Here is a 13642-nt window from a genome sequence, read left to right on the forward strand (position 1 = left end):
GATCGTACCAGGCCCGTCACCCTCATCTCTCAGATTTGAATGAAAATTGGTACTAGGGGTAATCATAGGCTCCAAAAACACCTGTCAAAATTTCAGACTTCTCAGATGAAAACTTTTTGAGCTACATTGCATAATAGTTTCTTAACTTCAGATTGTAAGGGTGAGTTTGATGAGCTATAACTCAAAAACGAGCTAAGCAAGCAACAAACGGTAAACAGCTTTGAACTAACGATGAATCAAAGATTAATACAACTTTTTTAAAATTGGAAAGAAAAGCTTAACATATTGAAAAAAATCGTAATATTTTTTTTTAAATTGTCTATAACGGCCCTTGGGACCAAATTTTTTGCCGTTTTTATTTCTTCAAAATAAAGTTCAGGTCATTTAAAATCGACATGCAAAAAATTGGAAAGGTGTTCTTTCTATAAGTTCCTCATTTTAATGCATACAAAATGGGTTTCCGGGGGGTCGGTACGACCCCAGCTCGCCGTTTCGCCTCTAATGGAGCTAGAACCTTGCGGAAAAAACGAGCATGTGCGCCGTTACAAGATGCATCGAATGATACCACATTTTAAGGTCTCGGGTTCATTGGTGACCCCTGAGGTCATTTCAAGTGACCCAAATTACGGGTCCTGTTTTTGGTAGATAACTTCGCAACAAATGGTCGCAGAGCTCCGATTTTAGCATCTTTGTGTCTGCCTAGCTCCGGCGCGTCGAATGGTATACTGTTTGTTCTGGTGAGGTCAGCTTAAGTCGCTGATCTCGGGTCAGCACACTGCCGTGTATTTGGCTCCGCTCTCCGACCGGGCGGCCCAGCCGGCAGCCAGCCCCCGGGCATCACGTGACCGCCCCGAGTCCGCGGCAAAGCCAACCAGCGCGGCGCTGGACAAACAGCGCCGCCACAGAGATGGTGAACAGTCGGGTCAGGCCACAAAGCTGGGTGAATGAGATCATATTGCACATCATTCGATTCGCAAGGTCTTCCCGAGTCCATTGGTAGCTTTCCCGTCTCTCTAGCTCAATTTAATCGAGAGTTATTGACGAAAAACTCTTATGACCCTAGTGACGTACGAGTGACGTCACGCAAGGTCAACAATGCAAACGTGAGGCAAAAATGCCTTAAATTGGACTTTCAGTAACCAGTGATGTCACCAGGCAGCTTTACCACGCCATTTGTAGGCTCTCTTCCCGAAATCACAATTCGGGACCATTACGGTGACGCAAAATAAGTACATTTATAGAAAGAACACCTTCCTAATTTCTTGCATACTACTTAATAATGATCCAAAAATGTTTTTAAGCAAATAAAAATTCAAAAAAATTTGGTCCCAAAGGCATAAAAATACAAATGAAAGGAAACTCGATGTGTTATATATCAAAAATAGTTTATATTTCAAAATTTTAAAAATGCATATTATTCTTTGTTTCAATGCAAGTTCAATGCCGTATAGCATTTGGCATTTGGATTATCCTTCTTAGAGTTACAGCCCGCCAAACTTGGCGCTGCAACGCAAGATCAAAAACATGTTATACATTATAACTCAAAAACTACTCATCGGATTAGCCTGAGATTGTCACAGGAGGATTCAGAGCCCCTGATTACCCCTTAGACCAATTATCATTAAAATCCGAGAGATGAGGGTGTCAAATTGGAAAAAAGTGGTACGATCTATCGTGGAATGCCCCAGGTGCCTAATTAGCGACCCCCTTAATTTGAACCGTCATTGCTCACGCTCTATGGGTGCCACTGTATTACTGGCTTGATCTTCGAAGAGATCGTACATTTTGCTATTAAAATCCATTCATTTTCTGCACCAATATCCACTAATTTATTTGCATTGAGCATTTTGGCAAACCATTGCAAAAACGTTTAGGTATAGGGAACTCGTCCCGATTAACGACCACGGTGAGGGTCGCTAATAAGTCTATGGGTTTTCCCATAATAAAAATGGCAAAAAAAATGCGACGCTTGCAAATTTGCAATATGGTTCCAAACAGGCAACTTATACGCAAAGCACTCAATCATTGGAACAGGAGCGTTTGTCCAACACCTTTATGAAGGTGAAAACTGATCACGTGATGCACCAAAGGCAAAAATAAGGCGAAAACCCATATATCGCGGGCTATCTCGCATGATATTCGAGGCCCGCCCTGGATTCGGCATCGGCACCCCTGCAGTCGGTGACGACAGTTGGTATCACCCGCCACACATCATTAACTTCAGCAACACCTCATTTTAACCCGCGCACCGACGGGGGTCTGCGCCAACTTAGTACCGACGGGGGGGGGGGGGGGCGGATGACCGCCCCCCCCCCTGAGATCTCGAGAACGAAGCAAGATAGCGACAAGCAGTAAACGGCATCGGATACGCACGGTCAAGATCTACAATTTTTACTAAGGTCATTTTCAGGTCAGGTCAAAGATGACGTCACAGGGGTCGAAAAAGTCAAAATGGCGGCGCTAAATATGGAGAGTTTTTTTTCTCGAATAACTTTCGAATTAGTCAAGATAGGAACAAACTGAGGGCATCATCGTGATCTTCTCGTCAATCCGCATCGAATGATATATATGTTGACCTCGAAAGGTCAAGGTCAAAGGTTGACCTCAGGTCACGTGACCTCGAGGTCATCATGTATATCATTCGATGCGTCTTGACGAGCTGAACACAATGAGACCATCCACGCGTCTGTATCTTGTTCCTGTACGGAGTTATTGGCCAAAAACCTTTGGTGACCTTTGATGACGTCACATGACCTCACAGCTGCCCAACAGCAAAACAGACCTCAAGGTAGTGAAGGTTGATCGTATATGAAGTCATGTATGGTATATGGGGCCATTCCGACCCGTTTTAGTGGTAAAAACAGGGAGTTGATTTTTCCCCCATTGACTTATAATGGGGAGGTCGCGAAATTGACCTGACCTTAGGTCACCGATATCAAAATTCCGAGATATACAAATTGTAGCTACTAATGACCTAATAACATCCTGCGACATTCAAAGGCCTCCGACATCTACTGTAGCTCTGGCACGGTGACAAAGTTGCAAAAAAGTGACTTGAGGTTGGGTCATTCAAAGTGACCTGGTGACCTGACCTTGAAAGGTAGGAGGTTCAAACTTGCACACCATGTGTAAAATTGATAAGGGAATAGTCATACCAAATTTCGCGGCGCTACGCGCCGCGGTTTTCCCGCTATTCGCGAAAAACCTCAGGGGGGGGGGGGCGGATATCCGCCCCCCCCGTCGGTGCGCGGGTTAATTTCTGTCTGTTTCCTTTCTTTCCCTTCTTGAGCTATTTGCGACCGTGTTGGGCGCAAATAGGAAATATGGGTTGCGACACATTTTTGACTACCATGCAGTGCACAGTAACAAAATTCACTACGGGAAAACGGCAATCAATTGGAAAAGGATTGTCGATTTAGAATAAAAAAGGTGCATTATCTTAATGTGCATCGCATCAGATAGGGTCCAAGACTCCAAATGCACACGTTTTGGATAAGAAACTGGCCATTTTTATCGCAACTCCCCTAAAACGTTCCACCAGAAGCACCAACAACCGGGAAAGAATTTAGTTTGATAACCAAAGTATGGCAGACCTTTTGACATTGTTTTTACCCCGATTTATCTTCCCAGCTTTTCTGTAGGGAGGTAGGTCGCAAATAGGAAAGGGTCGCTAATTAGGCACCTTACCCTACAGTGGGGGAAGCCGGGGGAAGCCCGGCATAATAAGCTCTTTTTTATTTTTATGACATACCTTGCGTGATGTATAAAATGTTGATACCCTGTTAGCTTGATAAGTTAACTGGCCGTGTTGTCCCAAACACGGTTGCCTGGCCGTGTTGTTTATGTTTTTTTTAGATTTCACCTCTGTCGATCGTCCCCCCCCCCCCCCCAGTCAAAAATCCGTGGCGACGCCCCTGCCTGCAGCCTCAACGAATAACTTCTAGTAAAGTTATCCATCAAACCAAATACCATCGACCTCCTAAGTCCTAACCTTTCGGTAATGCCACCAGGCGCCAACAGCTAACAGCTCTGTCCGCAATTCATTGCTTTGTTAAGTGCATCTGTACCGGCCGAGCAACGAGTTGCCACGCGGCGCGCAGCCGGCGCCAAGTGCAGCTGCACCTAGCCACCTAGCGAGCGAAGAGCTAGCACGCGGCGCGCCGATTTGGCGCGCTTTTGGTTCCCGCGCTTTCCTGCTATTTGGCGGGAGACAGAGTGGCGGCGGCGGCGGCGGCGGCGGCGGCGGGAGCCAAGGGCGGCGCGACCGTGGGGGCAGTGGGGGCAGACTGCCCCCACTGGCAGGAGGCCGTGGGGGCAAGACTATGTTTTTGCCCCCACAAAATTTGGCTGATGTTGAAAAGGGAACAGAAGAGCAGTGCAACATTCATGATAAGCGGTTATAGTACGCCTGTTTTTGACGGTCCCCGTATCAAGTGCATCAGCAAAACGTTCGTTCTCGGACCGTCTGTCGCATATCTCCTATTCCCACTCATTCTCCTACTCATGTTCATTCACCGTGATTGACTCCCGACAAATCATCGCCGTCACTTGCTGACTGTGCGTCCAGTTAGCGATGGACATTGGCTACAGACTGGTAGGCCTCAATCACCCTTAATCGTCGAGAATGGTCACGTGCTGACTAAATACTAAGACGTACCCGTATCGGAGACCTCTATGTTGCGGCGTTAGCCGTCTCTGTAGGAAGCGGGCTCTCTAGCAAAAGCTATTTTGTCTACAGAAATTAGTTACTGTGGAGCATATTGCTACCAGCCATGGCAACCGCGTAAGCTCAGTTACGAACCAATTTCAGCGTGCCTTTAAGCAAGAGAGCCTATAAACGTAAAATTTAGGTGAAAACGAACTTATGGGACACCCTGTAGATATCCACACCAATCTCACGTGCTTTTAAGCATTTTTGGGATGTTTCGGTTGGTTTCAGGTTCAGTCCGAGCTCAGTCTGGGTTTCGGTGGTTTTGCCCGGTGTGTGCCCTCAGTTCCGTTCATTCAATGCTGGCCCAAGGCAACGCAAGAGCGCTGCCGGCATCTAGTAATTAAGACATGTTTTCCCATCCTGAGGCTCTTAAATGAATGCTTAGAGCAAAATGGATGCCAGAATCGTGATCAGCGGCTACGAAATCATCACAAAGGACTTTTCATGTGTCAAAGTCAACCAAAGGTCATTCGAGGCAGGGGCCCGGGAACGATTTTGAAGTTGGGGGGCGAGCCTAAAATACCTGACATGATGCATATGAAACAGTGGCATAGCTAGGGGTCTAGGGGGACACGTACCCCCCCCCCCCCATCGGGTTCAAAGGGACCCTCGGGTCCGAGGGGCCCTGCGGCGCCATTTGACCGCTGAAGGTTAACGATGGCCATATTACTACTCAGAAGGGCCCATGGAGCTCGTTAGATTACCTCATGGGCCCTAAATAACCACACTAAGATCTCCATAAGGGTCCCACACCGGCTTCTGAGGGCCTCTTGCGGCTTTTAAGGGCACCTCGGTGGTCTCCAAAGGCCCGTTACTGGCCTCTGAGAGGTCTTACTGGCTTATGAGAGGCCAGTCCTAGGGGCATTTCCCGCCTGTGATGGTCCCACACTTATTTTTCTGAGGGCCCCATAACGGCAACTGTGGGACCCTCGTCGGCGCCTATGAGGGCCCACACCGGTGTCTCTGAGGGTTTCACACCCTCAACTCTGAGTGCCTACATGACCATTGCCTATTAAAGCCCTATATCGGCGGTTCTGAGGACCCAACCAACACCTGCGCATCTAAAGGCCACCCACTGGTGACTTTTGAGGGCCCCACACCGGTGACTCTGAGGGCCCCACCGGCGTCTGACAGTACCATGCTGGTCTCTAAGGACCCCACAGGACTTCTTCTGCCGGCCTAAGGACCCCTTGCTGGTCACTGATACCCCCTGCCGGCTTGTAGAGAGTTCGCGTCAGCAGCTCTAAAGGCTCCACACCCGTCTGTAACGGCTCCACACCAGAGTCTATGAGGGCCCACATCAACGCCTGTAAGGACCCTCATCGGCGCCTCTGAGAGAATCTATATACTGCACCTCTGAGCGCCCACACCGGCACCTGCATGACAGCCCCACACCGGTGCCTCTAAAGGCCCCTTACCGGCGGCTCTGAGGGCCCTAGGCCGGTGATTCTGAGGGTGCTACCGAAAACCGAAGGCACCACACAAGCCCTTGGTGTCGCTGAGCTTTAATCCCATACCGGTCCTCCGAGGGCGCCACGTCAGTGCGCTCATTGCCCCACGCCCCTCCCTCACACCCGGAACTAGGTTATAACTAGTCTATAGCAATAATTTTACCACCGCTGTACGTTAGGTATGTATTTAATCTCAAAGTTGACTCAAAATGGTCCAGTATAAAATCTGGCCTACCAAACTTATGGCCAAGGTCATGCCCAAATCAAAGCGGGATGACAACAGCAGATGTTGTTAAATCGATACTGTATCAGCAGAAACCATTCAGATGGCAAGGAACATGCCGTGTGTTGATGTTTAGATGTATGAAGGAAACGAGAAGGAAAGGAGTCCGGAAAAGGGAGGAAATATCTTTTCTCGCTGCCTCAATGTTGAGGGGGCGCCGCCCCCTCGGCTCCCAAGCTGGGGGGGGGGGGGCAAGCGCCCCCGCTGCCCCCCCCCCCTGTTCCCGGATCTATAAATTTCGAGGTCACATGAGAACCATAATAATTTTGAATGGCAACATCTAGGGGCAAGGTGCTCATGGATTTTGCAGATTGGCGTATCAGACAACAGTCGGGTCACCTCAAGCTTGCCCCCACTGGCAAAAATTCGTGGCGCCGCCACTGGCGGGAGCACAGAGCAGCCACCGGCAGTCGGCTCTGGTTGTTAATAAATATAAGCGGGATCCATTGTATACACGGGTGGAGAATGTTTGAAAAAGTTACCCCGGCCGGCGACCGAAAGTCAGAAAGACGACGATGCTCAAATATTTGTCAACGGTTATCAACAAACCCCTATTCTGTGGCATAGAATAATGGATGTCTGCCGTTTGTACGTTTTTAGGGAGAACTGCTGCACGCAGGTGCGGAAGATTTCGTAATTGTAACAACAATTTTGCAACACGCCTTAAATTTCGGACGCATGTCACCTAGTGCTAGGTCAGGTCATCAGGTCATATTTGCTGGATGATCGTGCTAAAAATGCCATCATGCCCTTTGCAAAGCTTATTCCGTGGAAGTTGCAACCTTCCCACACAAAACAAAATGTCAAATTTGACCGTTTTGACCCTCTTATTGATTTGAGCTCGCACCTGAAATATTATTCGTGACCAAGCCTTAAACGAGTAATCGAATGTTTTGTTTGCAGTGTTTAAGCTCCGTTATGTTCATGACCTGTGAGAAAAGTTGTCGGAGAACGCTAAAATCAGAGAAATTTGGCTTTTGAATTGATGATCTATGGTGATTTTATTATTGAGCTTGCCTAAAACACATAGGCGTAGGAACGTTTTCGAAAGTGGGGGGGCCAGGGTCCCAGAGGTCCAAAACCTAACCTACCCCCAAAATCCAATTTCTCCTCGGATTTCGGCCACTTTGTTTTCGCAAACATGTTCAGAGGTAAAAAAAAAAATCGAGGCAAAAACAAAACCAAAATTGGTTAAAATTTCAGGGAGACTCCCGTCCATAAACTCAAACTGATGGGCGCGTTCCCCTGTCCTCTGCAGCCGTTGGCACCCATGCAAATTCCAGAGGCATCCAGCAACTTTTTCATTACGAGCAAGCGTGAAACGTGCAAAGCGAGTCTTTTCAATATACCTATAAAATCAGCATGGACGGCCCAGCTAGGCTCAGCCAGGCCTATAACGTTTTTAAGAGGTTTTATCTCAGCGACCACTGCAACTGGACAGATTGACTAAATCAGAGGCCAGTGTGGGACTTTTAGAGGCCGGTCTGGGCCCTCAGAGGCCAGTTTAACCCTCGACGGCTCGGACCTATAGGTTTTCTACATACGCGCCGGCCGAGGGGGCGGGAGGCGGGTACGCTCCAGGTGGAGCTAGCGCGTCGCGGAAAATAACGAGCGTGTGCGCTGTTACAAGACGCAGAGATCGATACCCGATTTTAAGTTCCTGGGTCAACCGGTGATCTCTGAGGTCAGGTCAAGTGCCTCAAGGCACGTTTCCGTTTTTTGGTGAATAACTTCGCAAAAAAACGGCCGCAGAGCCGCGATTTTGCCGGCATCGTGTTCACCTCTCTCAGGCGCGTCGAATGATATACTTTTCGTTTGTTTGGGTGAGGTAAACTTAGGGAGTTGACCTCCCTCAAGTTAACCTCACCGTTAGTCACGGTCAGGTCAGCGCCCCCAGGTCACGAAATTGGTCGAAGGAGGTCATGTCGCATATCATTCGATTCGGCTGTCTTCCTGAGTCCATTGGTGGCGTTCCCGACTCGCTAGCTCAATTTGATCGGTAGTTATTGACGAAAAACTAATATGGCCCTTATAACTTCATAAATGACGTCGCGCAAGGTCAACATTGCAAAAGTGACGCATCGAACCTTGCAAGGAGTGCATGAAATCACGCTTCGGTGTGCTTGAGATCGTTGGAGATCGTTCCCGGCGCCAGAAAGTTTTCAGTTTATCCCCATTGACTTATACCTAATGGTGAGGTCACGAAAATGACCTGACCTCATATAACCTTTAGGAAAAATCCGAGATGTACAAGTTGTGAGACTCCTAATGTATACTAGGTCCTCCAAGGTTCATTTCCCTGTGAAATCTCCTCTGGCAGTGAGGGCGTTGCGAAGTTGCGACATCTGAAGACCGTGCAGAGGTTCACTTATGACCTCATGGGTCAGTGACCTGATCTGACCCGAAAATGCGGTTGGTGTCAAAAGATCCGGCTTGATTCAAAGGTCAGGTATGCCAAGCTTCAGCTCTCTATCGCCGGCGTGTTCGGAGCTATCGCGAAAAAAAAAACCTATGGAGGGGCGGCACCCCTCCCCCTTCGGCCGGCGAGGTTTAAGGCCCTCAGAGAACAGTACAGGGCCTGCAAAGGGCAGGATGAGACTTTTAGATGCCGACTTGGACCATCAGAGGCTAACGTGGGTCCTTACAGGCCAGCATGTGCCCTCAGAGGTCAGTGTGGGACCCTAAAATGCCGGCATAGGCCGGTGTTGGACTTCAGAGGCCAGCAGAAGGCCCTCAAAAACCAAAATCGGCCTCAGAGGCCAGTATTGGGTCTTCAGAATCCAGTGTAAGGCCCTCAGAGGCTAATGTGGGTCCTTACAGGCCAGCATGGGCCGTTAGAGGTCAGTGTGGGGCCCTAAAAGACCGGCTGGGCCGGCGTTTGACCCCTAAGGCCAAGATGGACCCTCAGAGGCCGATGCGGACCCTTAGAGGCCGGCATCGGGTCTTCATAATTCAGTGCAGGGCCCTCAGAGGCACCTAAAGGTTAGTCTTGGGACCCCAGAGACAGAAATGAGGCCACCAGAGGCCGGTGTGAGGCCCTCAGACGCCGGCTGGGCCCTTGAGGCCGGTTTAGGGGCCCTCAAAATGTGGTCAAAGAGGTCAATGTGGGTTATCAGCGGTCATTGTGGGCGCTTGACCGCCACTGAAGGGCCCTCCGAGATCAGTGTAGGACCCTCAAAGACATGGTTTGGGAATTGGGAGCTGTTAATAGCTAGCGTGGGATTCTTGAGCCTCGTGACAATCGAATAAGGGCCAGAGCCCCATACGCCCATGGGGGCCCATTGGTTGTTTGGGAGGGTCAAATGATATGATGACCCCCTGATTAGCCTTTGGAGGGGGGAAGGACATGGCCCTGATCCCCCCTCTGCGACCGCCACTGCACTGAAAGTGGAAGGGGGAGGGGCAGATTGCTGGCCCCCAGCCTGTTTAAACCGAGCCGGGGGCACGGTCACCCTGGCCCCCAGCTAGTACGCCTTTAACGAACTATGCCGACCCCAAGCAGATCCGGTCAAGCGTTGGTCGTTTGTATACGCATTCTCCTGCAGTGCTTGTCTTAGGCCCTTTCACACGTAGCAACTTTTCAGTCGCCGGCGACAGCAGCAGTCGCCGGCGACCGCCAGCGACCGCCAGCCAACGATCGTGTGTGACGTAGGTATGACGTAAGCAAGTCGGTGGCGATCGCCGGGCCACGGCCGGGCAATCGCCAGCAACTGGTGACGTCAGATCCGCGTCACAGGCCAGTCGCCGGCGACTCTTCTCGAGCAGCGGACGCCGCCATGACAGTTTTGTCCTTGGTGAGTGGTTTAGGTGATTTGTGATGCATTTTTGGTTGGTGTGGCTACCTTAAATTTGTTGCACAGTAGCATAGGGATTATTATCTTGTAGTTTGCCTGTCGTGAAGCTGTTGTGACTTGAATTTAAGCTTGATTCGACAATATTGGAGGGTTTATGTCATTTGTGGCGCACTTGCCCATGATCACCCATGATTTTTATTTGTGATAAATATGCATTTTTTCATCAAAATTGAATATTTTAATGACATTGAAATTGACACTAGTTTCATAAGGTAATGAAAACTTGCTTGTTGTGTCACAAGAACATTGTTTACATTCAGTATCAGTGCCCTTGAGGACAAAGTGCCTACCTATCAGTCAGCTATTTGCCTACCTATTCGTGCGACACAAGGAAATATTTGATAGCAACAAAATATTATATTGCTGCTCATTAATTAGCATGATCAAAATCAAACAGGTAGCTTTGCAATTTTGTTATTGTTTCTGCTGGAGTTTTCCTTGGTACCATGGATAAACAACCCAGGCCAAACTTAATCCGCATTGGGTTCGCATGTGTGTGCGTGCTCACATGGCAAATGATAATCCATGGCTTATTAGTACATAAATAATTGCATTATGCACAGTAGGTGGTAGGTATGTCATGTATTTTGGCAAGGTATTAGGTGGTATGTATTTTGGCCCTGGAGCTGTTTCCTATTCATTGCAGCAATGCTGCCGGCATGGCTTATGTGTACCATGCGCACACAAGCTCCACCAATGTAAAAATGTCATTTTCACACAAAACTCATAATTGGAGGAAGGTAGAGCAGACCAAGAATAAGCGGGCATTTGCTGCAGTGTGGAAAAAGTCACTAGAGGCTTGATACTTTTTTACATGCAGCAGCCGAGATGTCCACAGAGGCATGCCTGAGGATGTCCACAGAGGTGGATCCAGGCAATAGTTTTTACAATCTTCTCCCCTTGTGCCCGCTGTGTGTTGTGCTGACTGCTTGTCCCCCTTCTGGTGGTGCCTAGACTTGCCTCTGCATATCTCCCTGCAGGCTGCTGCATAATGTCTAAAAAAACCCTCAAGCCTCTAGTGACTTTAATCACTCCAGTCTCTACAGCATATGGCCACTCATGCTACAGCTGCCTTAATAATACCAAAATTAGTAACAATGGTCTCATAACCATATTCAGTAGGAATTGAATTACCTAGAAAATTATATTAAAAAATACAATTGCTTTCAAAAAGAATGAGCACTGCTAAAATGCTATTATTTCAAATAATGCTAGGTTTCTGAACCACAAATTCCAATTCTGTGTCACTGAATACTGATTGCCAATTGTACAAGACAAAAAGCATCAACAATGCTACATCAAGGATAATGATGCTAAGATAGTTCTCATTTTAGCCTGAAGTGTAAAAACCAAACCTAACCTGATTTGGGTATTTGGGTAAACCAAGCCTAACCTGATTTGGGTATTTGGGTAGTTTTTATGATGCTAAGCAATAGCCTATTCCAGGCTTCCTAATTTGCAGAGCTTTTGGTTAAAAAATGATTTTTAAAAATGTATTTGAGGTATGTTCTGACATGTCCGCCCTCTGTGCCTGGCAGACAAGTCACAGCGTTACCTGATGAGTCAAGAGGTTCTGTACCTGATGTACCTGATCAAGAGTACCTGATGATTCTGCAACACCACCTGATGGCCAACTCGACGGCATTGCTGACCCGAAAAGGAGTCTAGCAGCTGAATGTTCAACTTCTGCCACTGCACTGTTGACTCTGCCTAGAGACAGCATCTGCACCACGGCCCACAGACGATCTTCCGTGGGACGGTGTGCTGCGCACCAGTCACCACACTGACGGCGTTCACCTGTGTGCTGCACAACTTTCTGTGAGGTCAGGAGATCGACACTGACGGCCCCGGACGGTGTGCTCTGATTGCGCCGAGTGTGCTCCCTCGTGTCCGGGCCTTGATGCCAATACCGCACGCGAGGCGGCGCGCGTCCGCCAAGCCCTCACATACTGCGTCCAAGGTGCAGGTGGTGTTCGGTGACAGTGTGCAGCTTCTGCCGGCCCCGTGGACGGCACCGCGTGTGACCATGGCATGTGCAGTCGATTTTCTGACATAAGTGCAGTGAATTCATTTGTCATTTTGCTTCTGAATGCTGTCGCCGCTCGGTAGGGTCGATTCTGCCAGAGTAAAGAGGTCGCCACGATCGGGGGCAAGGAGCAAGGCACTCAGCAATCAGCTGCCGGGAGGTGGCGGCGGCGGCGGCGGCTGACGACTCGGGCCTCGAAAATCCTGTCGTGTGCGTTGCTGGCTATTATGCGTTGTTGGTGTGCGCTGTTTTGCAAGGCCTTTGGAGCGGCATGTCGAGTTTTGAGTTTTGGACGAAGGAGCCTTGGTGTTTTGTTGGTCTATTTTCGATAAAAACGGTCATGAAGAGTGAGCTGTGTCCAGGCTGATTTTAAGATTTCTGTCACAGTATTGTCACCTTTGACCTTTGACCTAGGCTTGTGTCTTCTTGGGTATCGGCATATTGTGCCACCGTCCTTGCCCCGTGTCCGCGCGTGCTGCATTTTTATGTGGTTGCGCGTATGGTGTCATATACTGTCACCTCGCCATGTTTAGTGATATCCACTGTGTGGAAAAATGCATTTTGTTATAAGGGGGGGGGGGGGTACACTTGTGTTCCCCAATCCAGCGCTTTAGATAATACAGCATCTGTTTTTGACATAATGAAAGCCTGTGTTTTATGTGGGTGGTAGGCTTCGCCGTTCCTCAGGTCCGTTTCTGGCATTTGAATTTCTGCTACATTTCTAGAATGCCTTTTTTCTGTTTTTCACATACAAAGCACGGTTCAAATGTGTGACCACAAATCACTGTGATTGTCCCATGCTTACCACCAACCATTCCTTCAATGCTAATGTCGTTACAGCGAAGTTATTCATTTATTGAGAACAGGGTTGTAGTTGAATAAACAAGACAGGTGAGCAAAATCTGCAGCACTCGTAATCTTGGCTGATGCGTTAGGAAAAATGGAGGAACTGCAAGTACACATCACTTTTCAGTTTTATGCTTGAGTGCATTGAATTCCAATGTAGAAGAATCGCAGTTTGATTGTATTTTCATTGATATTATGTATTGTTTCAATAATAGATCTAATAAATATTATTCCAATATTACCTAGACGGTAGTTATCATCCTGCAAAACACGTCCAAATATTTAGTACCTTGAATAATGCAGTAAAATAAGCTGCGCCGCTGCATGTATCAGCAGCGCAATATCTGGTGCCAACTCAAGGTCAAGCGGGTCACGTGACAGTTGAGCGGCGGCTGGCTAGAACAGTCGCCGGCGACTTCAAAATGTTGGAAAAATTGAACTTTCTCGGCAACGCCGACAACTCTTCAATGA

Source organism: Amphibalanus amphitrite, unplaced genomic scaffold (genome assembly GCF_019059575.1).
Source record: "Amphibalanus amphitrite isolate SeventyFive unplaced genomic scaffold, NRLGWU_Aamphi_draft 000527F_arrow, whole genome shotgun sequence".
In the NCBI taxonomy this organism is placed as follows: Eukaryota; Metazoa; Arthropoda; class Thecostraca; order Balanomorpha; family Balanidae; genus Amphibalanus; species Amphibalanus amphitrite.